This window comes from Salmo trutta, chromosome 8 (assembly GCF_901001165.1).
Source record: "Salmo trutta chromosome 8, fSalTru1.1, whole genome shotgun sequence".
Classification (NCBI taxonomy): Eukaryota; Metazoa; Chordata; class Actinopteri; order Salmoniformes; family Salmonidae; genus Salmo; species Salmo trutta.
In genome coordinates this window covers 47,366,455-47,392,600 of record NC_042964.1, presented here as the reverse complement: position 1 = coordinate 47,392,600, position 26,146 = coordinate 47,366,455, and the positions used below count along the sequence as shown (strand labels likewise).

Genomic DNA, 26,146 nt, shown 5'->3' with positions numbered 1-26,146 from the left:
TATGGTATTGAGGGCACAGCTGGGGTCAGAGGGAGGTCTATAGCAAGCGGCAACAGTGAGAGACTTGTTTCTGGAATGGGGAATTTTTAGAAGAAGAAGCTCGAATTGTTTGGGTACAGACCTGGATAGTAATACAGAACTCTGCAGGCTATCTCTGCAGTAGATTGCAACAACGCCCCCTTTGGCAGTTCTATCTTGTCTGAAAATGTTATAGTTAGCGATGGAGATTTCAGGGTTTTTGGTGGTTTTCCTAAGCCAGGATTCAGACACGGCTAAGACATCCGGGTTGGCAGAGTGTGCTAAAGCAGTGAGTAAAACAAACTTAGGGAGTAGGCTTCTAATGTTAACATGCACGAAACCAAGGCTTTTACGGTTAAAGAAGTCAACAAATGAGAGCACCTGGGGAGTGGGAGTGGAGCTAGGCACAGCAGGACCTGGATTAACCTCCACATCACCAGAGGAACAGAGGAGAAGTAGGATAAGGGTACGGCTAAAGGCTATACGAACTGTCCGTCTAGCACGTTCGGAACAGAGAGTAAAAGGAGCAGGTTTCTGGGCACGATAGCATAGATTCAAGGCATAGTGTACAGACAAAGGTAAGGTAGGATGTGAGTACATTGGAGGTAAACCTAGGCATTGAGTAATGATGAGAGAGATATAGTCTCTAGAGACATTTAAACCAGGTGATGTCATCACACATGTAGGAGGTGGAACAACATGGTTGGTTAAGGCATATTGAGCAGGGCTAGAGGCTCTACAGTGAAATAAGACAGTAATCACTAACCAGGACAGTAATGGACGAGGCATATTGATATTAGAGAGAGGCATATTAGAGAGAGGCATATACACGGGGTACCATTACTGAGTCAATGATAACTTGGCTATATACACGGGGTACCAGTACTGAGTCAGTTCTCTGCTGCCAATGACTGGAACAAACTGCAAAAATCACTGAAGCTGCAGACTCATATCTCCCTCACTAGCTTTTTAAGCACCAGCTGTCAGAGCAGCTCACAGATCACTGCACCGGTACATAGACCATCTGTAAATAGCCCATCCAACTACCTCATCCCCATACTGTTGTTTATTTTATTTATTTTGCTCCTTTGCACCCCAGTATCTCTACTTGCTCACTAATTTTCTGCACATCTATCACTCCAGTGTTGAATTGCTATATTGTAGTTATTTTGCCACTATGGCCTATTTATTGCCTTACCTCCCTTATCCTACCTCATTTGCACACACTGTATATAGACTTTTTCTATTGTATTATTGACTGTATGTTTTGTTTATTCCATGTGTAACTCTGTGTTGTTGTTTGTGTCGCACTGCTTTGCTTTATCTTGGCCAGGTCGCAGTTGTAAATGAGAGCTTGTTCTCAACTAGCCTATCCTGGTTAAATAAAGGTGAAATAAAAAAGAAATAAAAATGATAACTTGGCTATGTACACTGGGTACTAGTACTGAGTGGATGTGCAGGGTTCGTGGTAATTGAGGTAGATACGTTCCCATAGGTAGGGTTAAAGTGACTAGGCAACAAGGTAGATAAGAAACAGAAACAGCAGCATATGTGATGAGTCAAAAGAGTTAGTGCAAAGGGGGGTCAATAGCCTGGGTAGCTATTGGTTAACTACAGTATTAAACTAACTATTCAGTAGTTTTATAACTTGGGGCCAGAAACACAACAATTGCACTTCACATCACTGCTAGGGGAAGGTTATAGGGGGGTGGCAGGTAGCGTAGTGGTTAGAGCGTTGGGCCAGAAACTGAAAGGTTGCTGGGTCGAGTCCCTGAGCTGACAAGGTAAACATCTGTTGTTTTGCCCCTGAACAAGGCAGTTAACGCACTGTCCCCGGGAGGCCGTCATTGTAAATAAGATTTTGTTCTTAACTGACTTGCCTAATTAAATAAAGGTGAAAAATATATATAGCTAATATAATAGCAAGTATGTTATTCTATACCGTGTCGGCTCAAAACAAAGTGTTCTGACATACAAGTCTTTTGAGTCTTTTGAGTCAAAGTTGCATGCCTACTGCTAAACTCAGTGAAAGACTGAAGAGTCTTTATCCCAAGCTAAACAGACAGAAGGGAGACAAAACACCATAACCAAACAGCTCCTAAGAAGCCTCAGTCAGCAGTCAGCTCGTCTCTAATACAGCCCCAATCCTGTCACCTGGGCTGTTGTTGCCATCGTCATAGCAACATGTTCCCAAGGCTCTCTGGTGCTGTTGTCAGAGGATGCAATTTTAAAATAAAGAAGAAAGTTGTGTGTGTATGTGTGTGTGTGTGTGTGTGTGTGTGTGTGTGTGTGTGTGTGTGTAGCACTCGAGAGAAGCTTTTGATGAATACTGAAAGACGCAGTCACATTATTTTCTCGTAAATCCCCTGGCAATGCTAGCTGACGTTGTGCTAATATTGTGGTAAGGTTAGTTTGGGGTTGTGGTTTCTCGTAAATCCCCTGGCAATGCCAGCTAACGTTGTGCTAACCTTGTGGTATGGTTAGTTTGGGGTTGTGGTGAGGTTCTGGCAGGGATGCTCAGGGTATTTGAGCTGTTAATTCACTCTAGCCTGTGCAGCAACCTCAGACTGCAGAATAAACAAAGACTCAACACTGGCTCAGTTCTGTCCCAACCCAACCTGGCAGTGGGCTCTGTCACAACAGTGTATATATATATATATATATATATATATATATATATATATATATATATATACATACATACATACATACATACATACATACATACATACATACATACATACATACACAAAGGCTCAGACAGACACAAACACACGCACAAACAAACCTAAAATCACCCCAGAGGAAACTGTGTTTGTGAGTATGTGTATGTGTGTGTTTGTGTGTGTCTGTCCGTCCATCCATCATTGATGGACACTTGTGTAGCCTATAATTAAATGCCAATTAAATCTTATTTTTCATGGCTATACCGATAGCGCTCCTAAATGCTGTCTGGTGCAGGTGACATGCTGATGTTTACAGGCCAGGTGCCTCCAAGGATATCTAAGTATCACAACGAATATGAGAATCTTCACTATGAAATATTCTCTAAATGTGTGCATATTAATATCTGTACAATGTGTCTAATCATTACAAGCATGAATGATTCCTATTCCACTGTCTGTCCAAACAGACTATGTAGGTTATTTCGTACAATACAATGCAGTGCAAAGTGATTGTTGATATGTAGGTTATTGTATATAGGGTGAACTGTCCAGAGAGACTAAAATAAAGACTCAGCCCTTCAACTTTCTTCCATCTAAATCATTAACTATTTACAGTGGCAAGAAAAATGTTTGTTGATCCTTTGGAATTACCTGGATTTCTGCTTTAACTAATAACACACAAACAATTTGACGTTTTCATGTCTTTATTGAACACAGCGTGTAAACAACAAAAGTATCTGAACCCTTGGATTTAATAACTGGTTGACCCTCCTTTGGCAGCAATAACCTCAACCAAACGTTTTCCGTAGTTGCTGATCAGACCTGCACAACGGTCAGGAGAAATTTTGGACCATTCCTCTTTACAAAACCGTTTCAGTTCAGCAGTATTCTTGGGACGTCTGGTGTGAATCGCTCTCTTGAGGTCATGACACAGCATCTCAATCTCAATCAGGACTCTGACTGGGCCACTCCAGAAGGCGTATTTTGTTCTGGTGAAGCCATTCTGCTGTTGATTTAGTTCTGTGTTTTGGGTCATTGTCCTGTTGCCTCACCCAACTTCTGTTGAGCTTCAATTGGCGGACAGATAGCCTTACATTCTCCTGAAAAATGTCTTGATAAACTTGGGAATTCATTTTTCTGTCGGTAATAGCAAGCTGTCCAGGTGCTGAGGCAGCACCAAACCATGATGCTCCCTCCACCGTACTTTACAGTTGGGATGAGGATTTGATGTTGGTGTGCTGTGCCTTTTTTTCTCACCACACATAGTGTTGTGTGTTTCTTCCAAACAACGGAACTTTAGTTTAATCTGTCCACAGAATATTTTGCTAGTAGTGCTGTGGAACATCCAGGTGCACTTTTGCAAACTTCAGACGTGCAGCAACGTTTTTTTTTGGATAGCAGTGGCTTCTTCCGTGGTGTCCTCCCATGAACACTATTCTTGTTTAGTGTTTTACGTATCGTAGACTCGTCAAAAGAGATGTTAGCATGTTCCAGAGACTTCTGTAAGTCTTTAGCTGACACTCTAGGATTCTTCTTAACCTCATTGAGCATTCTGCGCTGTGCTCTTGCAGTCATCTTTGCAGGATGGCCACTCCTAGGGAGAGTAGTAACAGCTGAACTTTCTCCATTTATAGATAATTTGTCTTACCGTGGATTGATGAACATCAACGCTTTTAGAGATACTTTTGTAAACCTTTCCAGCTTTATGCAAGTCAACAATTCTTAATCTTAGGTCTTCTGAGATCTCTTTTGTTCGAGGCGTGGTTCACATCAGGCAATGCTTCTTGTGAATAGCAAACTCACATTTTGTGAGTGTTTTTTATGGGGCAAGGCAGCTCTAACCAACATCTACAATCTTGTCTCATTGATTGGACTCCAGGTTAGCTGACTCCTGACTCCAATTATCTTTTGGAGAAGTCATTATCCTAGGGGGTTCACATACTTTTCCCAACCTACACTGTGAATGTTTAAATGACGTATTCAATATAGACAAGAACAATACAATAATTTGTGTGTTATTAGTTTAAGGAGACTGTGTTTGTCTATTGTTGTGACTTAGATGAAGATCAGATCAAATTTAATGACCAATTTATGCAGAAATCCAGGTAATTCCAAAGGGTTCACATACTTTTTCTCGCCACTGTATTTTCCTAGATAATTGAGAGGTTGACCCTCTCAGGGGAAAGGTAACAATGAAATACCAAGAAACCACCAGAAACCTATTAATATTAATCATAAACTAGGGGCATTTACCTCAAGGTAAGCGATTCTACGTCTACTACAACAATGATTTGGAGGTTGAACTAAATTGAATTTCCACAACTACAAATGGCTAGTTGGAAATACACTTCAGGGAATTTCTGAGAAATAGTTTAATGGAAATAAGTTGCTGCTAATACAGTGTGTGTGTGTGTGTGTGTGTGTGTGTGTGTGTGTGTGTGTGTGTGTGTGTGTGTGTGTGTGTGTGTGTGTGTGTGTGTCAGCCCAGTGGTACAGCTGAGGTAATCACAGGGAGGTTAACGAGTCTGACTCTTCTAATTAGCTGTGAGTCATACAGTGTGACCGTCTGTGGGCTCTCGCGGTCACGCCTCAAGACATTTTCCTTTGTAGAAAAAGGGTAAATATTAGAATAATATGTTTATGTTCAATTAGCATATGCCCTTTTCGCTTGAGTCGCCATGCCTATTGTGGCGCTTACTTGCCTGTGTAAAGAGTTACCTTTTAACTTTCTGTGCACTGATGCACTGGGGGAGCGTAAGGCAAATGGTTAGTTGACCCCTTGTATCTAGGAAACTATACACAAAATTAATCATATGACCAAATATTTAGAGAGAGGTCATCATGGAGTCTGTGAAGGAATAAACCACATGGGAAAAGGGGTAAGCAGGTTAGGTAAAAAAAAAACGATTTCCACAAAGGCAAATGAAGGTATTGTTATAGGTCTCATGACACTTGTATCTAAACCAAAGTACATTATTTTAAGCTTGTTTTTTACATCACTTGGGGTATCTATAAGCTACAACATGAGGTCCTAAACCTAGCATGAAATTGCATCCTAGCTGTGTGGGTTAATAGTGTCAAAATGTTTGCCATGGGGTAAGTTGAGTCAAAGGCCACAGAGTAAGTTGAGCCAATGGCTACCATACCCCATACAAATGATTATTACATTATGTCAGTTTTATGCATATGCATAGTATTTTTGCGATGTGTGATGCATATGAACAAACATAAGCAGGGGTCTAGCTCCCCTTGAGGTTCTTGATAGACCAGCCAAGGAAGTGGCAGAAGGGAAGAAGTCCATTTGAGCAGCAGCAAGAGATGAAAATAATGAACTGAATGACACTGAAGAGCTGCATTGACAAAAAAGAAAATGGACATGAGAATATGAGAATCTTCACTGTGAAATATTCTCTAAACGTGTGCACTTTAAAATCTGTACAATGCTTACCAAAACCTGTGGGCTCTCCTTCACCACAGCCAACATGAGTAAAACATTTAAACCTGTTAACCCTCACAAGGCTGCCGGCCCAGACGGCATCCCTAGCCAAGTCCACGTGTTTACAGACATATTCAATCAATCCTTATCCCAGTCTGCTGTTCCCAAATGCTTCAAGAGGGCCACCATTGTTCCTGTTCCCAAGAAAGCTAAGGTAACTGAGCTAAACGACTATCGCCCCGTAGCACTCACTTCCGTCATCATGAAGTGCTTTGAGAGACTAGTCAAGGATCATATCACCTCCACCCTACCTGACACCCTAGACCCACTCCAATTTGCTTACCGCCTCAATAGGTCCACAGACGACACAATCGCAATCACACTGCACACTGCCCTAATCCATATGGACAAGAGGAATATCTATGTAAGAATGCCGTTCATCGATCACAGCTCAGCATTTAATACCATAGTACCTTCCAAACTCGTCATTAAGCTCGAGACCCTGGGTCTCGACCCTGCCCTGTGCAACTGGGTCCTGGACTTCCTGTCGGGCCGCTCCCAGGTGTTGAGGGTAGGTAACAACATCTCTACCCCGCTGATCCTCAACACTGGGGCCCCACAAGGGTGCGTTCCCAGCCCTCTCTTGTACTCCCTGTTCACCCATGACTGCGTGGCCATGCACGCCTCCAACTCAATCATCAAGTTTGCAGACGACACTACAGTGGTAGGCTTGATTACCACCAACTACGAGACGGCCTACAAGGAGGAGGTGAGGGCCCTCGGAGTGTGGTGTCAGGAAAATAACCTCACACTCAACGTCATCAAAACAAAGGAGATGATTGTGGACTTCAGGAAACAGCAGAGGGAGCAGCCCCCTATCCACATCGACGGGACAGTAGTGGAGAAGGTGGAAAGTTTTAAGTTCCTAGGCGTACACATCACGGACAAACTGAAATGGTTCACCCACACAGACAGCGTGGTAAAGAAGGCACAACAGCCTCTTCAACCTCAGGAGGCTGAACAAATTTGGCTTGTCACCAAAAACACTCCGCCCACAACCGTAAGGCTCTCCAGAGGGTAGTGAGGTCTGCACAACGCATCACCGGGGGCAAACTACCTGCCCTCCAGGACACCTACATCACCCGATGTCACAGGAAGGCCAAAAAGATCATCAAGGACAACAACCACCTGAGCCACTGCCTGTTCACCCCGCTATCATCCAGAAGGTGAGGTCAGTACAGCTGCATCAAAGCTGGAACCGAGAGACTGAAAAACAGCTTCTATCTCAAGGTCATCAGACTGTTAAACAGCCATCACTAACATTGAGTGGCTGCTGCCAACATACTGACTCAAATCTCTAGCCACTTTAATAACTAAAAATTGGATGTAATAAATGTATCACTAGTCACTTTAAACAATGCCACTTTATATAATGTTTACATACCCTACATTACTCATCTCATATGTATATAATGTACTCTATACCATCTACTGCATCTTACTGTCATTTGCAGATGGCTACAGAAGCCTATAGTTTGATTGTCCAAATTTCAGCCATGCAAGGTTATAAGGCCAGCATTTCATAAACTTCACTGTGGAAAAGGTGAAATGTTGATATGCTTCAGTTTGCTGCCTCATGACTGGTTTCTCATGTCTCCAGCGATCATGCGGTAAAATATATATTTTTTTAACAGTCATTTATATTTACAATCCCCTTATCCAAACAGCTTACTCTTATCAATGTGTAAATAATGGTGTTATTTCTATTAAAGATAAAGTAGATGTGGAACCGACAGGTTGCTCCATCTTATTCATTGTTTCATTGCATGTAAAGGTGGTGGAATTATGGGAGAATTAAGTCAAGGTCAGAATACATCTGTAAACACCTCAGCCACAACTTCATTTCTTTGATCTCCACCCCAAACTAGTAGCGGGTTAATAGAATGCTATTCTCATGCTTAAGTTCAAGGTCAGAATACGCATAGAGAGAAAAGTGCACAGAAAAAGGGAATTACCCACTGGGCACAAACGTCAGTTCAACGTCTAGTTTTTAATTACATTTTTTGAATTTTCAACTAACGTGAATTAAATGTGAAATACATTTTTGAAATCCCCATGTCATTGGATTTAGGTTAACAGTTGGGTGATAAAAATACGAAATCCATTAAGTTGATTATTTTTTGCAAATCAAATCCGTTTTCTCCATTGATTCAACATCATCACATTGAATTTTGTGGTTGAAATGACGGTGGAAAAAACTTTGATTCAAACAGTTTTTTCCCAGTGTGTATGTTCCATTTACACCCGCTTTACCCGGGGCGGAATTCCCCTCTAACTATTTATGTTCCTAGATAGTTGAGAGGTTGACACTTTCAGGAACAAGGCAACAATGATATACCAAGAAATCACCAGAAACCAAGGAAACATTAATCATGGACTAAGGGCCAGTACCTCAAGGTAAACCACTCTACGCTTGCTGCCCTTCTCTACAATGACTTAGAGGTTGATCCAAAAAGGTTGAACCAAAAGGGGAAATGCAAAAAATACACAGTAAACACTAGGAAACCCAGGAAACCCAGGAAATATGAATAATATCCCAAATTGGCCCTGGAGTCATCAGGCTAAGTGTGGGAAGTATGAGTGTGAGAAATGTAGGCTAAGACTGGCACAGCACCTGAACAGGAAATGACTCAGAGTACAATGGACTGCATGAAGAGATTCTCAAAATAATGTTGTGCTTTTAAATAAATTCCCACAACTACGTATGCGTGTGCGTGCGTGTGTGATTGTTTCAGCAGCGCTGGAGGCTGACTCTTGGTGCTCACTCCCCATACACACACACACACACACACACACACACACACACACACACACACACACACACACACACACACACACACACACACACACACACACACACACACACACACACACACACACACACACACACACGCATGCACACACATTGCAAATACAGTCTCATGCAAAGGAACACACAAAACTAAAAGAAATGACTCCATCAGTAACTATAATGTGATGATTCTCCTATTTCACAGTTTGTCAATTACACATTTTCACTTTATCTCTCTAACACTCTCTCTCTCACACACACACTCTCACGCAAATACAAACACACACACGCACACACACACAAAACACCATGGGGGAGAGGCAGCAAACCTCATAAAGGTCATCCTTACACACCTTCTGCAGCAGGCTGAGTAACATATCACACATACACAAACATGACACTTTTCAACCATTGATCCCCTGAAATGGATCCTAAAACCCCAAACCAACTTGAAATATCACCACAACATGTTGTGATGGACGTGGAAGTAACGCAAGGTCCCTAGCAAGCCAATAACCACTTTAACCAGCCCCAAACAGAAATGCTCTATCCACAGCCAGGGATGGACTGGTCATCTGTAGCCAGTATGGGCCTGTAAGATGTTTTTCTGAGTGTTTTTTTTGTTGCACAGAATGACCATTATTTGGCAAAGAATAGGGGTTTCAAGTTGTAAAAAAATGGGCCGGTGAGGTTCTTTGAGGGAAAAAAATGGGCCTGTGTGTTAGAAATGCCCGAGACGATTTTGGGTCCCAGTCCTCCCCTGTCCACAACCCTCACCAGGATACCCCCATTGGTATAGATGGCCAGGCTGCTATCAAGGATATAGGGTCATTATAAACTGTGTGACTGCTGATGGAACCCTCTATAGAAAGCTGGACAGTATGGTCACAGGCATGGGGGATTGGCATTAATGGTACTGCAAGTGTCATATCAGCTGACATGCAATTATAGTAACATCAATACAATGACATTTTCCATGTGTGACATGCCATCACCTTTGAATAATAACAAAGGCCTATGAACAAACAAAGTCATTATTTGCAGAAGAGCTCTCGAGTGAAGGGGGGGCTCAATGTTTGCATTCTACAGTGGATTTGGAAAGTATTCAGACCTCTTCCCTTTTTCCACATTTTATTATGTTACAACCTTATTCTAAAATGGATTCAATAAAAAAGAATCCTCATCAATCTACACACAATACCCCATAATAACAAAGCGAAAACAGCTTTTGAGATTTTTTTTTAGCAAATTTATTACAAACAATAAACTGAAATATCTTATTTACATAAGTATTCAGACCCTTTGCCATGACACTCAAAATTGAGCTCAAGTGCATCCTGTTTCCATTGATCATCCTTGAGATGTTTCTACAACTTCATTGGAGTCCACCTGTGGTAAATGTAATTGATTGGACATGACTTCGAAAGGCACACATCTGTTCTCATTTACAACTGCGACCTGGCCAAGATAAAGCAAAGCAGTTCGACACATATAACAACAGAGTTACACATGGAGTAAAACAAACATACAGTCAATAATACAGTAGAAAAATAAGTCTATATACAATGTGAGCAAATGAGGTGAGATAAGGGAGGTAAAGGCAATAAATAGGCTATGGTGGCGAAGTAAATACAATATAGCAATTAAACCAATGGAATGGTAGATTTGACCGTAGATGAGTGTGCAAAGTAGAAATACTGGGGTGCCAAGGAGCAAAATAAATAAATAAATACAGTAGGGGAAAAGTAGCTGTTTGGGCTATTTATAGATGGGCTATGTACAGGTGCAGTGATCTGTGAGCTGCTCTGACAGCTGGTACTTAAAGCTAGTGAGGGAGATAAGTGTTTCCAGTTTCAGAGATTTTTGTAGTTCGTTCCAGTCATTGGCAGCAGAGAACTGGAAGGAGAGGTGGCAAAAGGAGGAATTGGCTTTGGGGGTGACAAGTGAGATATACCTGCTGGAACGGGTGGGTGCAGCTATGGTGACCAGCGAGCAGAGATAAGGCGGGACTTTACCTAGCAGGGTCTTGTAGATGACCTAGAGCCAGTGGGTTTGGCGACGAGTATGAAGCGAGGGCCAGCCAACGAGAGCGTACAGGTCACAATGGTGGGTAGTATATGGGGCTTTGGTGACAAAACGGATGGCACTGTGATAGACTACATCCAATTTGTTGAGTAGGGTGTTGGAGGCTATTTTGTAAATGACATCGCCAAAGTCGAGGATCGATAAGATGGTCAGTTTTACAAGGGTATGTTTGGAAGCATGAGTGAAGGATGCTTTGTTGCGAAATAGGAAGCAAATTCTAGATTTAACTTTGGATTGGAGATGTTTTATGTGAGTCTGGAAGGAGAGTTTACAGTCGAACCAGACACCTAGGTATTTATAGTTGTCCACATATTCTAAGTCAGAACCGTCCAGAGTAGTGATGCTGGATGGGCGGGCAGGTGCAGGCAGCGATCGGTTGAAGAGCATGCATTTAGTTTTACTTGTATTTAAGAGCAGTTGGAGGCCACGGAAGGAGAGTTGTATGGCATTGAAGCTCGTCTGGAGGGTTGTTAACACAGTGTCCAAAGAAGGGCAAGAAGTATACAGAATGGTGTCGTCTGCGTAGAGGTGGATCAGAGATTCACCAGCAGCAAGAGCGACATCATTTATGTATACAGAGAAAAGAGTTGGCCCAAGAATTGAACCCTGTGTCACCCCCATAGAGACTGCAACAGGCCCTCAGATTTGACACACTGAACTCTGTCGGAGAAGTAGTTGGTGAACCAGTCGAGGCAATCATTTGAGAAACCAAGGCTGTTGAGTCTGCCAATGAGGATGTGGTGATTGACAGAGTCGAAAGCCTTGGCCAGGTCAATGAATACGGCTGCACAGTACTGTTTCTTATCGATGCCGGTTAAGATATCGTTTAGGACCTTGAGCGTGGCTGAGGTGCACCCATGACCAGCTCTGAAACCAGATTGCAGAGAGGAGAAGGTACGGTGGGATTCGAAATGGTCGGTGATCTGTTTGTTTACTTGGCTTTCGAAGACCTTAGAAAGGCAGGGTAGGATAGATATAGGTCTGTAGCAGTTTGGGTCAAAAGTGTCCCCCCCTTTGAAGAGGGGGATGACCGCAGCTGCTTTCCAATCTTTGGGAATCTCAGATGACATGAAAAAGAGGTTGAACAGGCTAGTAATAGGGGTTGCAACAATTTCGGCAGATAATTTTAGAAAGAAAGGGTCCAGATTGTCTAGCCCGGCTGATTTGTGGGGGTCCAGATTTTGCAGCTCCTTCAGAACATCAGCTGACTGGATTTGGGAGAAGGAGAAATGGGGAAGGCTTGGGCGAGTAGCTGTGGGGGGTGCAGTGCTGTTGACCGGGGTAGGGGTGGCCAGGTGGAAAGCATGGTCAGCCGTAGAAAAATGCTTATTGAAATTCTCAATTATAGTGGATTTATCGGTGGTGACAGAGTTTCCTATCCTCAGTGCAGTGGGCAGCTAGGAGGAGGTGCTCTTATTCTCCATGGACTTTACAATGTCCCAGAACTTTTTTGAGTTTGTGTTGCAGGAAGCAAATTTCTGCTTGAAAAAGCTAGCCTTGGCTTTTCTAACTGCCTGTGTATATTGGTTTCTAACTTCCCTAAAACGTTGCATTTCACGGGGGCTGTTCAATGCTAATGCAGAATACCACAGGATGTTTTTGTATTGGTTACGGGCAGTCAGGTCTGGAGAACCAAGGGCTATATCTGTTCCTGGTTCTAAATTTCTTGAATGGGCCATGCTTATTTAAGATGGTGAGGAAGGCATTTAAAAAAAATAACCAGGCATCCTTTACTGACGGGATGAGGTCGATATCCTTCCAGGATACCCGGGCCAGGTCGATTAGAAAGGCCTGCTCGCTGAAGTGTTTCAGGGAGCGTTTGATAGTGATTAGTGGAGGTTGTTTGACCACTGACCCATTACGGATGCAGGCAATGAGGCAGTGATCACTGAGATCTTGGTTGAAAACAGCAGAGGTGTATTTAGAGGGCAAGTTGGTTGGTGATATCTATGAGGGTGCCCGTGTTTACGGCATTGGAGTTGTACCTGGTAGGTTCATTGATTATTTGTGTGAGATTGAGGGCATCAAGTTTAGATTATAGGATGGCCGGGGTGTTAAGTATGTCAAAGTTTAGGTCACCTAGCAGCACGAGCTCTGAAGATAGATGGGGGAAAATCAGTTCACATATGGTATCCAGAGCACAGCTGGGGGCAGAGGGTGGTCTATAGTAGGCGGCAACGGTGAGAGACTTGTTTTTAGAGAGGTGGATTTTTAAAAGTAGAAGTTCAAATTGTTTGGGTGGAGACCTGGATAGTAGGACAGAACTCTGCAGGCTATCTCTGCAGTAGATTGCAACACCGCCCCCTTTGGCCATTCTATCTTGTCTGAAAATGTTGTAGTTAGGGATGGAGATTTCAGAGTTATTGGTGGTCTTCCTAAGCCAGGATTCAGACACGGCTAAGACATCCGGGTTGGCAGAGTGTGCTAATGCAGTGAATAAAACAAACTTAGGGAAGAGGCTTCTAATGTTAACATGCATGAAACCAAGGCTTTTACGATTACAGAAGTAATATGATTGAATGATATAATGTAATAATATATTAATGATATAAGGTCCCACAGTTTACAATGTATTTCAGAGCAAAAACCAAGCCATGGTCGAAGGAATTGTCCGTAGAGTTCCGAGACAGGATTGTGATGAGGCACAGATCTGGGGAAGGGTAACAAAACATTTCGGCAGCATTGAGGGTCCCCAAGAACACAGTGGTTTCCATCATTCTTAAATGGAAGAAGTTCGGAACCACCAAGACTCTTCCTATAGCTGGCCGCACGGCCAAACTAAGCAAGAGAAGGGCCTTGGTCAGGGAGGTGGCCAAGAACCCGATGGTCACTCTGACAGAGCTCTAGAGTTCCTCTGTGGAGATGGGAGAACATTCCAGAAGGACAACCATCTTTGCAGCACTCCACCAATCAGGCCTTTATGGTAGAGTGGCCAGACAGAAGCCATTCCTCAGTAAAAGGCACATGACAGCCCGTTTGGAGTTTGGCAAAAGGAACCTAAAGGACTCTCAGACCATGAGAAGCAAGATTCTCTGGTCTGATGAAACCAAGATTGAATTCTTTGGCCTGAATGCCAAGGGTCACATCTGGAGAAAACCTTGTACCATCCCTATGGTGAAGAATGGTGGTGGCAGCATCATGCTGTGGGGATGTTTTTCAGCGGCAGGGACTGGGAGACTAGTTAGGATCGAGGGAAAGATGAACGGAGCAAAGTACAGAGAGATCCTTAACGAAAACCTGCTCCAGAGTGCTCAGGACCTCAGACTGGGGTGAAGGTTCTGTGGAAATAGCTGTGCAGCGATGCTCCCCATCCAACCTGACAGAACTTGAGAGGATCTGCAGAGTAGAATGGGAGAAACTCTCCAAATACAGGTGTGCCAAGCTTGTAGCGTCATACCCAAGAAGACTCAAGAATGTAATCGTTGCCAAATGAATTCAAAATAACAAAGAGTGGAAAAAGTAAAGGGGTCTGAATACATTCTGAAGGCACTGTACATGGGTCAGGAGCACTTGTCTCTGACGTGTGTGTGTGTGCGCATGTATGTAACAGTGCCATGGCCATCGTCTCTCAACTGTCAGCACCACTTGCTCTCTGGTGCTACATCACTCTCTACCTGCCCGGTGGGTTCCCTGGGGTCGGCGGCCATGAATGTCTGTCCCTTGCATCTTGGCGGAGCGCAGTGCGTTGAGAGGGCAGAAGAAAATAAATGTGGCAGAAGCAAGTCGACCTGCCACCATCTGGTTGGACTAATCCTGTTTGTGTGTGTGTGTGTGTGTGTGTGTGTGTGTGTGTGTGTGTGTGTGCGCAAGATTGGCAGCTCCGGGATCTACACACACAATTCTGAGCTATCAACTGTGTCACCCAGCTAAACATCTGACCCGCTAAAGTGGGGCTCTCCATTCCATCACCTAAACTCAAGCTTAGATGTCTCTATTAACACGCCGTGACATCACACGTTTCCATGGAGACAGCAGAACCCTTCACCCGAGAGAGAGAGAGACAGAGAGAGAGAGAGAGACAGAGAGAGAGAGAGAGAGAGAGAGAGAGAGGTCGCGTTCTATTTGATAATGACTTGACTGTACACCGTGTCAAAACAATAGCTCCAAGGTCAGAATGATTGACAGGGAAAGTTGACCAATCATACGTGGCCTTGGATGACAGTGGCTGTGTCACTACAAACCAAACCCCACTTGGCCAGAGAAAAGGGGAGTTGGCTTTTATCAGCACAGCAGTGATCAAACGAGTTGGGGACATGGCAGCGTAACCTTTTCCTGACTTTTACTGGGGCCGTCTGGTTTGCCCAGTGTGCGGGTGTGTGTCGTCATCCGGTGTCCTAAGCAGGACAGTGTGTGTCGTCATCCGGTGTCCTAAGCAGGACAGTGTGTGTGTATGTGTTTGTTGGGCTAACTGGTGTCCTAGGCAGGATCATACAGTATGTGTATGTGTTTGTTGGGCTAACTGGTGTCCTAGGCAGGATCATACAGTATGTGTATGTGTTTGTTGGGCTAACTGGTGTCCTAGGCAGGATCATACAGTATGTGTATGGCTGTCTGTGTGTGCGTGTGTGAGAGACCATCCGTTGTGGCCAGCGGCGTGGCCTGTCCACCCCATGGCAACCATGTATATCTCAATGACAAGGTCAATGCCAAAGGTCTCTCTCTCTCTCTCTCTCTCTCTCTCTCTCTCTCTCTCTCTCTCTCTCTCTCTCTCTCTCTCTCTCTCTCTCTCTCTCTCTCTCTCTCTCTCTCTCTCTCTCTCTCTCTCTCTCTCTCTCTCTCTCTCTCTCTCTCTCTCTCTCTCTCTCTCTCTCTCTCTCTCTCTCTCTCTCTCTCTCTCTCTCTCTCTCTCTCTCTCTCTCTCTCTCTCTCTCTCTCTCTCTCTCTCTCTCTCTCTCTCTCTCTCTCTCTCTCTCTCTCTCTCTCTCTCTCTCTCTCTCTCTCTCTCTCTCTCTCTCTCTCTCTCTCTCTCTCTCTCTCTCTCTCTCTCTCTCTCTCTCTCTCTCTCTCTCTCTCTCTCTCTCTCTGGGGCTGAATGCCCTTGAAATTCCAATTGCATTGAATTCCCTGAATACGCCCAAGACATGTTATTTTCCAGAATATGTCCAGGTAAAAGAGACAACTCTATACTCTTCTGGAAGGTTGGTGACCTGTGGACTTCAGAGTCTTGGGAATTCCAAGACGGACGTTCAAGAAACTCTGTGTTCACTCCTGATGGGCCCATCTGCAACACAATGAGTAGTCATGGGGGGACAATCATTGTACAACAATTAGCCTATACCTACAGATTTCCCCTCTATTTGTCCTGTCATCACAGCAGAATAGGCTGGATAACCTCTGCTACATCCAGATTGATATGAGAACTGGCTACGTTCTACGACACCCATTTGCACTTTCTGACTTAATAAGGAGATGCATTCCATTCTTTTCAATGGAGCAAAATGTCTTTCTTTCATGTGGCCAAGAGAGACTCGGAGCTGAAGATTACCAATCAACTCCTGATCCAACTGAACCTTATATGTCATGGTTTTTCAGTTGAAGTGGAACGCACACACATGCATACCGTCACATACGCGCAAACACTACTCTTAATGAGTTAGAAGTTCAAAAGGGACGTTTCCAAATCCTTTCAGAGCTAAATCTAATCAGTCCCCTGGCTTGTTGCCTTTGGCTTTAATATAGAGACAAGCAGGCAAACTTCAACTTCCTTGTTGTTTCTAAACTGGGGTGACAACTTACTGTCCCAATAATCTTTACACTACCAACATGAAAAAATACCACAGTTTACTATAGAATATCACAGTACTTACTATAGCATTCTGGAGTAAATTGTAGTATACTGTTGTATACCTCGATCATGTGTAGTATTTACTATATAATTGTGTTGTATACTGTAGAATACTATAGTAAATACTACAGTATACTACAGAACGCAAAAACACTACAGTAAATACTACAGTATATACCACAGTATTTAATTTGCATATAATTTGTGCTATCCATAAGTGAGAATCCAACATGCCAAGTATAGAACATCAACAGTTTTGTGTTCCCTATAGGTTATGGAAAAGAGCAGAAGCTCTGAACTAAATTTGCTCTTTGAGTATTTTGTCCAGTAGGTTTCCTTAAGGACAACACCCCCACTACTATGTCTAAGATAAAATAAAAACACTATAGTAAACAGTACAGTAATGTCCACAAAAACACTACAGTAAATACTACAGTATATTAGTCCTCAAAAATAGTACAGTACAGTACATATTACAGTATACTACAGTTTGAAAAAACATTACAGTAATTACTATAGCATACAGTACCAGTCAAAAGTTTGGACACACCTACTCATTCAAGGGTTTTTCTTTATTTTTACTATCTTCTATGTGAAGACATCAAAACTATGAAAGAACACATATGGAAGTATGTAGTAACCAAGAAACCAAGAAAGTGTTAAACAAATCAACAAATTTTAGATTCTTCAAAGAAGCCACCCTTTGCCTTGATGACAGCTTTGCACACTTTTGGCATTCTCTCAACCAGCTTCGCCTGGAATGCTTTTGCAACAGTCTTGAAGGAGTTCCCACATATGCTGAGCACTTGTTAGCTGCTTTTCCTTCACTCTGCGGTCCAACTCATCCCAAACCATCTCATTTAGGTTGAGGTCAGGTGATTGTGGAGGCCAGGTCATCTGATGCAGCACTCCATCACTCTCCTTCTTGGTCAAATAGCCCTTACACAGCCTGGAGGTGTGTTGGGTTATTGTCCTGTTGTAAAAACAAATGATACTCCCACTAAGCGCAAACCAGATGGGATGGCGTATCGCTGCAGAATGCTGCCATAGCCATGCTGGTTAAGTATGCCTTGAATTCTAAATAAATCACAGACAGTGTCACCAGCAAAGCACCCCCACACCATCACACCTCCTCCTCCAGGCTTCACGGTGGGAACCACACATACAGAGATCATCCATTCATCTATTCTGCGTCTCACAAAGACATAGTGGTTAGAACCAAAAATCTCAAATTTGGACTCATCAGACCAAAGGACAGATTTCCAACGGTCTAATGTCCATTGCTCGTGTTTCTTGGCCCAAGCAAGTCTCTTATTTTTATTGGTGTCCTTTAGTAGTGGTTTCTTTGCAGCAATTCAACCATGAAGGCTTGATTTAAGCAGTCTCGTCTTTAACAGTTGATGTTGAGATGTGTCTGTTACTTGAACTCTGTGAAGCATTTATTTGGGTTGCAATCTGAGGTGCAGTTAACTCTAATGAACTTATCCTCTGCAGCAGAGGTAACTCTGGGTCTTCCTTTCCTGTGGCGGTCCTCATGAGAGCCAGTTTCATCATAGCGCTTGATGGTTTTTGAGACTGTACTTTAAGAAACTTTCAACATTCTTGACATTTTCGGTATTGACTGACGTTAATGTCTTAAAGTAATGATGGACTGTCATTTCTCTTTGCTTGTTTGAGCTGTTCCTGACATAATATGGACTTGGTATTTTACCAAATAGGGCTATCTTCATTATACTACCCCTACATTGTCACAACACAACTGATTGGCTCAAACGCATTAAGGAAAGACGTTCTACAAATTAACTTTTAACAAGGCACACCTGTTAATTCAAATGTATTCCAGGTGACTACCTCATGAAGATGGTTGCGAGAATACCAAGAGTGTGCAAAGCTGTCATCAAGGCAAAGGGTGGCTACTGAAGAATCTAAAATATATTTTGATTTGTTTAACACTTTTTTGGTTACTACATGATTCCATATGTGTTATTTCATAGTTTTGAAGTCTTCACTATTATTCTACAATGTAGAAATGAGTAGGCGAGTCCAATCTTTTGACTGGTGCTGTATACAAAATTGTTTTTACTACAGTATTTATACTATAGGAAACTGTAAATACTACAGTGTACTACAGTCATGTCTGCAACACTACAGTAAATACTCCAGTCTGCAAAAACACTACAGTGAATACTATAGTATTTAACCATAGTATACTATAGTATTTTTTCATGTGGGTAGATGTGTTGAAGATAGATATTGCTGTCAACCACACAAACGGCAGCCTTGACTGTCTGTCCCCTGAAGTGTTGACCATTAGTCTTGGCGGCCACAGGGCGATCGTGTAGATTGGTAGAGCTGCTATAAAACACAGGGTGAAACCAATGTGTCACTCTCACTCGGCCAAAGAGGAAGAAATTATTAGTTTCCTTCAAACAAGTCCCTCACTCCACAACCCAGCCAGCAAGCCAGACATTGAGGATGTTGCCACCTTAGCTGTGTGTAATCCGAGACGTTGGTCCCTGCCCGCTGCCTGCCTACCACAGTCAGTTTGAAAAAACTCAAGTGTGTGCCCCTCGCTAGGACAAATGCCACGCGCCGCCGTCTAAAAGCAGACAGTCGATAATCAACGGGTCGGTGTCTGCGTCACTTCTCACATTGACCTGAGAACAACCAAGACCGGTCTTGACCGGTTGTAACTCTGTTGATAAGGCTTTGGCGACACCCTGTGACAACTTTTGGTATGATACCTAACATGTTGAGGGACGGGAAGAAGAGCATGTGAGAGGGAGCACCTGTTTAGGGAGTATGCTTGGGCCAAAAGCAGTGGGGCACAGTAGGGGTGGAGGACAGGGCAAGCTGTTAACTGTAGAGATAATTACTGTGTTTGTAAAGATGAGGGGAACAGCCGCTGAAACACTTTCTCCGCACCACTCGACCATTATATTATATGACCATGCATGTAAATCTCTACTTCTATTCCTATTGAGACACTGCGTTCTGTCACTCTCTCTCTCGCATGATAAAATAATCACCCACTGTAACAGACTGAATGTATGTATGCTAAGAGTGGCCCTTAATTAACACGTGGGGAAGAATTATGCAACAAACCTCCACGACACCCCTCCACCCTGTGCTATTTTCATGGTAGGTGACAGCTGACAGATCTGTGACAAACGACAGCTTCATCCTTCTCGACATTGGACAAGCAGTTCCACCTAGTGGATGTAAAAAGTGGTTCCTCAGAGTATTAGGTCATACTCCTGAGGATGAGCTGGCCAATCAGCGGTCTAGAGAAGGAGTTGGCCAATGAGCAGTCTAGAGGATGAGCTGGCCAATCTACTTCCATGAATAATAGTATTACCACACTGTTGGAGCTAGAAACACACGCATTTCGTTGCATCTGCAAATATGTGTACTGACCACTAAAATGTGATGTGTCTGCTGATACCACTCTTATTATACTCTTACCATACTGCTCAATGTATTTATACACTTGTTCCCCATCCACCCCTTCCCCAATACACATGTAAATATTGGACTATAAATTGTGCCTTCCTCTATTCTATTTCATTTACTTGATGTTTGTATTCTTATCTTGTATTATTTCTTATTGTTCTTGCATTGTTGAGGAACCTGTAAGCATTTTGATGGATGATGTATTCCATGCCCGTATATACGCCATTTGTTATGTTGATGAAAAACTCCGAACTTGATTCGACCGGCATCCACCCACACCATGCGGTTGTTGGAGTACGCCCACACTACTTCAATACAGAAAAACGTATTTTAACATACTTAATTACCATTTTTGTAAGGAAAATAATTTCACTCATATTGTAAGTAATTATAGGTCATATTATGTAGATATCTGAAAACAGACAGTTACTTTAAAAGCATTGCTGCTAAGGTTGTCATTGTCAACATTCAATCACTGCCAAATTAAACTAGCCTGTTACCAGAACTTGATCAGAATGTTTCTACATCTGTATGGTAAACCAAAATAATTGGATTGGATGAGGTATGGGCAAACTAGAGCAAGTTTCCAGTTATTTCCTTTCAAATCAGTGAACACACTTCAGGAGAAAGGAGAGCTGGGATGCACCCCTGCTCAGTGGTTACCAACAAGGGTAGGCAGTACAAGGACCTTGCCCAATATGTTACAATGCTTTTTATAGAATCTCAAAGCACTTCAAGAGCAAAAAAAAAATCACTCAAGCAATATCATTAAAGGTGAACCAGAGGCTTTGAAAGCGGCATCCTCCAAAGATGGAGGGTCAGTTCATGGCTTGAGGTAGACAGAGAATGATAGGTGATTGAGTCTGCTGAGAAAACCCTGATAGCTCTCACACACTAGGCTAACCTGGTAACAGAGCATTTTGTATTATTCTGTACATAAATCCAAGACCCTCCATTTAGTACATGTAACTTTTTGTAAGGTACAGTTCATATTAATTTGGATGTACATACCCCTTTGTATGACATGTCACAAATTACAATTCGTATGTTACGAATTTGTAGAATATCTTACAAATTCGAGCTAGGTGGCTATCAGCTAGGGGTTAAGTTTAGGCGTTAGGTTAAACAGTTATGGTTAGGGGAAGGGTTAGCTAGCATGCTAAGCAGTTGCAAAGTAGCTAAAAATGTATAGTTGAAAAGCTGCTAATTAACTAAAATGCTAAAAGTTGTCCGTGAGATTCAAACTCACGTTTGGGTTGCTAGACATTTGCGATTATATATAGCTTTAAGTAACCATACCAAACATAACCTAATTTGAGTGTCCTGGAATTTCTTGACTATGTTACGTCTAGTCTAGGAGACCATGCTGACTAATCCAATGTAACCTTACTCCATATTCGCAGAAAAGGATTCCAGCGCAACCTACTCCCACTGGCTGTTTTAAAGTACCTGTCCTACAACACCAAAAGGCTTTCCATTCATCCATGAAGGGAAGAGCATGTCTGCTTTCAACCCTAACTGAAGGAGGCCTATAATAAAAGGCTTCCAGACATATGGAAAACTCAATTGCATACGCCTCTCGTCCTCCCTTGTCTTCTCAAAACCCATTGGATGAGAAAGCCAGAGGTCCCTCCCCTCTGACCTTCAATAGATTTGAGGAGACTGCAATTGAGATCTTCCCATGGTGGTGGAGTCCATTTCTGTAATCTCTAACCAGAGTAATACACAGAGGGCATGCAAGTACACATGTGTTTGAGGGGGAGATTAAATTTGTAGGCTAGCAGTAGTTTTTGATTAGGGAATAGTTTTAGTCCCCTTTGAGAAAGGAAATACATGGAGTTGTCTCATACGAGAGAGGTTGTTACCATCTTGTCATTGTCCTAATGGAGTCATCTTTATCATGGGTGAGCACTGACACCTAAACCTTCCACCATTCAAATTCCCTCAGCGCTACATAAAGCAGGAATGGGCAACAAAAAATCTGAACTCATGAGGGACACAGTGGCTCGCAGGTCTGCAATTCTACAAATTTTGCCATTGGGCAGAGAAAATAGGTTTACAGCTATTTTCACACAAATCTAAACATTGACAGGGTGGAGATGTTGGCAGTAGTAACAGCAGTGAGTGACTTAAGACCATTAATGGGGGCCCGCAGTCAGTAATCCAACAGTGATTACTAGATGTTTAGACAGCTGGCTAGACTTAATCCCCAAAAAGTTAACTGACATGAGCCATTTGAGTGACCAACAAGAAAACTGCTGAGCACAACCAAATTTTGAAATTGCACCATGTGTATTCTACCTCAACCTGTAAATTGAGACAGATCCTAAAAATATATACATTTTTTTCTGGCCACGTTACTTTAGTTGAAAAACCAACATGTGAAAGCAGAGTGACACTAAAGAGCTTCAAAATACAGAAAACAATTCGAAACAAAGTGGCAACAGGTCATACTTTTATTCACACGAGCATTTAACTAGGAAGTTAGGATTTCTCAACATGTCCAGACACATACAATACATTTACACAGATGTCATTGGCAACATGTTTTTAAACAAACGTTTACATTAAGTAATCAAAAAATGGATTGAATGTCTTTGCTATGGGTAACATCTGTAATGAGTGAATATTACCCAAACTTGCATTTGGTAACATGATCGCTAATCAAGTCAGTATTACACATTAAGTATACATTAGAAGTGCAACACTACATGTGAGGTGGACTTGAAACCTTACTTCCTTCCTCAGTCATCCGCACGTGTCCATCGATCTGGCAACAGCCGAGCTGATTGCAGTCAGGTAGGAGGCATGTAGAAGAACGGAGTGACCTGAAAAAGGCTCGCACAAGAGTAAATACAGCAGATGGCTGTGAACACATCTGGGTACTGTGTATATAACCATGTCGACCAAAGGCAAATTACTCCATCTCGACTATGAGACAACCTGTAGTGAGGTCAATGAAATGCAACCAAATGAAGTCAAATTGCACCATAGAACCTTACAGGATGACTCCACTACCTGCCACGTTTACCTGTTGGTGACGCAGGTTTACCTGGGATACCTTAGTGGTGGACTCAACTTCACCGGAAGCGACGCTGCGAGCGAGCGCCCCCCGACAGGCAGCGTCCGGTGCGTCGCTGTGAGGACAAGGAAAGCCCAAAATGTAACATGATTGCGCAATAGACCATAGTCAAATGAAATTCAAAATACATTTAACGTTTAATTTAAAAACGTTCACAAAATAAAATCAGGCAGTAATTAACTAGGCTCTTATTTATACACATCTTATTTACAATAACCGTATGCACACCTTGGTTTGCGAGGTTTAGAGTCAATGCATTGGTCATCTCTGCCACAGACTGGTTCAAACCTGATCAACATGATCCAAAATGGAGATACATTTCGTCGAAGTCCCTCTGTTGAAAATCAAGAGAACTTTCACACGCGGTCCTGGGTGAAAGAGAGGCGCTAGAAACAAATGAAACTGGTTGCGACTTGAACTGGTTGGAACTGGTGTCGATGTGCATGTCGTCGTATACAATGTCCATCAGATACTGTGTTGTATTCTTTGGCGCCATTGCGCCTAGTGGTCGTGTAATTCTGCCAATATTCTCGGTCGCCATATACGTCATATCTTCGCCGTTGTCGGTCAAAAGTTGTTCTTGGTTGACCGGTTTAGCGAGCACCCTCTTCTGTTCGCAACGAATGTATTTTTTGAGAGTGGCTTTGACAAGGTTGGTGCGCCACCGTTTCAGGCCTTTCTTGGAACTCAAATGGAGAAGTTTCCTCAGTCTGCACTTTGAAAGTTTACCAGATCTTCTGGAGTCGCAAGGTTTCAGTACTTCGAATTCCACTTTAGTTTCCATGCTGTCCAAGAACATTTCACAAAATGTTAAAAAAATAAATCGTGTCTGTGAATTAGCCGTTAGCTAAGTTAGCTAGATCATTCACAATTATACAGCTGGATAAATTCAACTGAATCCAAATAAAATGTTCAAGGATAAAAAGTCAATGCACTTAACGTTACAATGATGCGTCTTACGGTCAAAAAATTAATAGATTAAAATGCCAAAGTCCCCCTCGCTGTGGTATCGCAAAACGGAATGAGCCGTAAAACGTTAACAGCACATTGCTATCTTCGGAAAAGAAAGTTCCCATGATCCTTTGGAGCAAAAACCTCTTCTTCTATGAGGTTAAACGGCGGTTGGGATCCAATTTGTTGAATTACTGCCACCTACTAGACTGGAGTACAACTCCCTTATACTTTTCTTGAAAAATACAAATGTACTAAATGAACACCCTACCATCGAACACTACACTCACTAATTTCAAAGTTATATAAAATTAAATTAACACCTGCCTACTCCACTAATTAAATGTATTTATTCCTACCTCATGCCATCATCCTGAAAGGATGGGACATCACCACTTAACATACCCTGTAACTCTTCTGGTGTCAAGTCTCGCACACCCAAATACCTCCCTGCAGCTGCCACCACAACCTCAATTTTCTGCGACTTCCATTCCATCCCTGCAGTACAGTTGATAACAATTTCTACATATGCTAAAAATCCAATCTTACTGAAACGTATACCACTGGCCTATCCCTCTGTACTGTTATATCTCAACTAGTCTCAACACTCCTCCCCCTTAACCCATCTTCCTCTACTTTCTTCACTGCCTCAGAACTTCTGCACTACTCTAACCCTGGAAACCTCAACCTGCCTCTCTAGCACAGGACATTTCTGATCCCCAGCTCCATGGGCACCCCTACAATTAACATATTCCACTACTTTCCCCAATACTACACATTCCTTTGTCTCATGCACTTCTGCACACCTTGGCCCCTCCCTCCTACACATGTCCATAAACTTGATACCTGTAACATCGTAATGTATTCGGCACATATGCTCCTACAGGATAACTTATATATCCTAACTTCACTTTGTCGGGCAAAGACTCAACTTCAAAACTCAAACGAACAGACAATGACTCTTCTGTTTCCCCACTCGCCACCCTGTCTGCGTCACATCAAACGACGAGCATCACATACACCGGGAATCTTTGCCCTCAGCTGGTCAACTTTTATATTTACCGCTACCCTAGTTATCACTCCTTTCATTGGTGACCTTTTCTTGAGAGCAAAACAATTCACGTTCTTTGCCCCCATTTGTTTTACTCCGAGCGCCTTCTCCCTCTGACCAACAGAAACACAAACAATTATCACTAGACCACTTCTGGTTACCCTCACCAATTCCACATTACCCAACTATTTTTTTCACCCACCGTGAAACCACAAATGAATCAGCCAAAAGGCAAGAGTCCACTTTTTCCATAAACTTCACTCCTACTGTCACAGACTCATTTCTTACACTCCCTGCATACCTCGGTCCCCGATAACTTCACCACACCTACCACCTCCGATACTTCACCCTCATTCACTTCCATTTCTCCTCCTGTCTTCAGCTCCTTCTGCTTACACTTTCTATCATTCTTATTTAACAAACCATCTACTTTTTCCCACCATTTTTATCCAACTCAAGCTCACCCTCTTCTTCCCTCTCTCTCTTAGACCTCCTCTCCCTCTCTTTTTCCCTCCATTCCTCCTCCGTTTTCCAAGTATACGACTCCTTATGATAATACTGCACTACTCCTGACAACCATCTTGTTCTTGCTTTCTCTAGGGACTCCCTTTCCGCTCAGAGTAAAAACAGTGGACTTCTCTGTAATGTAAAATGTATTATAAGCTCCACCTATACAGGGTCGTCACTAGTTACCATGGCCACAAAGTCCTACACCTAGCGTATTTCTACAATTTCTCTTCTTAAAATGTGATTTAAAACCTAACCGTA

The 26,146-nt window shown here is 42.7% G+C and overlaps 1 long non-coding RNA gene across 1 annotated transcript; it reads right to left on the bottom strand.

Moving 5' to 3' along the window:
• Positions 1–22,732: 22,732 nt before the first annotated feature.
• Positions 22,733–24,445, bottom strand: LOC115199124 (uncharacterized). The gene is made up of 2 exons (XR_003879351.1): positions 23,605–24,445; positions 22,733–23,431 (listed from the first exon to the last, which is right to left on the bottom strand). It is a non-coding gene; the product is annotated as an uncharacterized LOC115199124 (long non-coding RNA).
• Between the last annotated feature and the right edge of the window lie 1,701 nt (positions 24,446–26,146).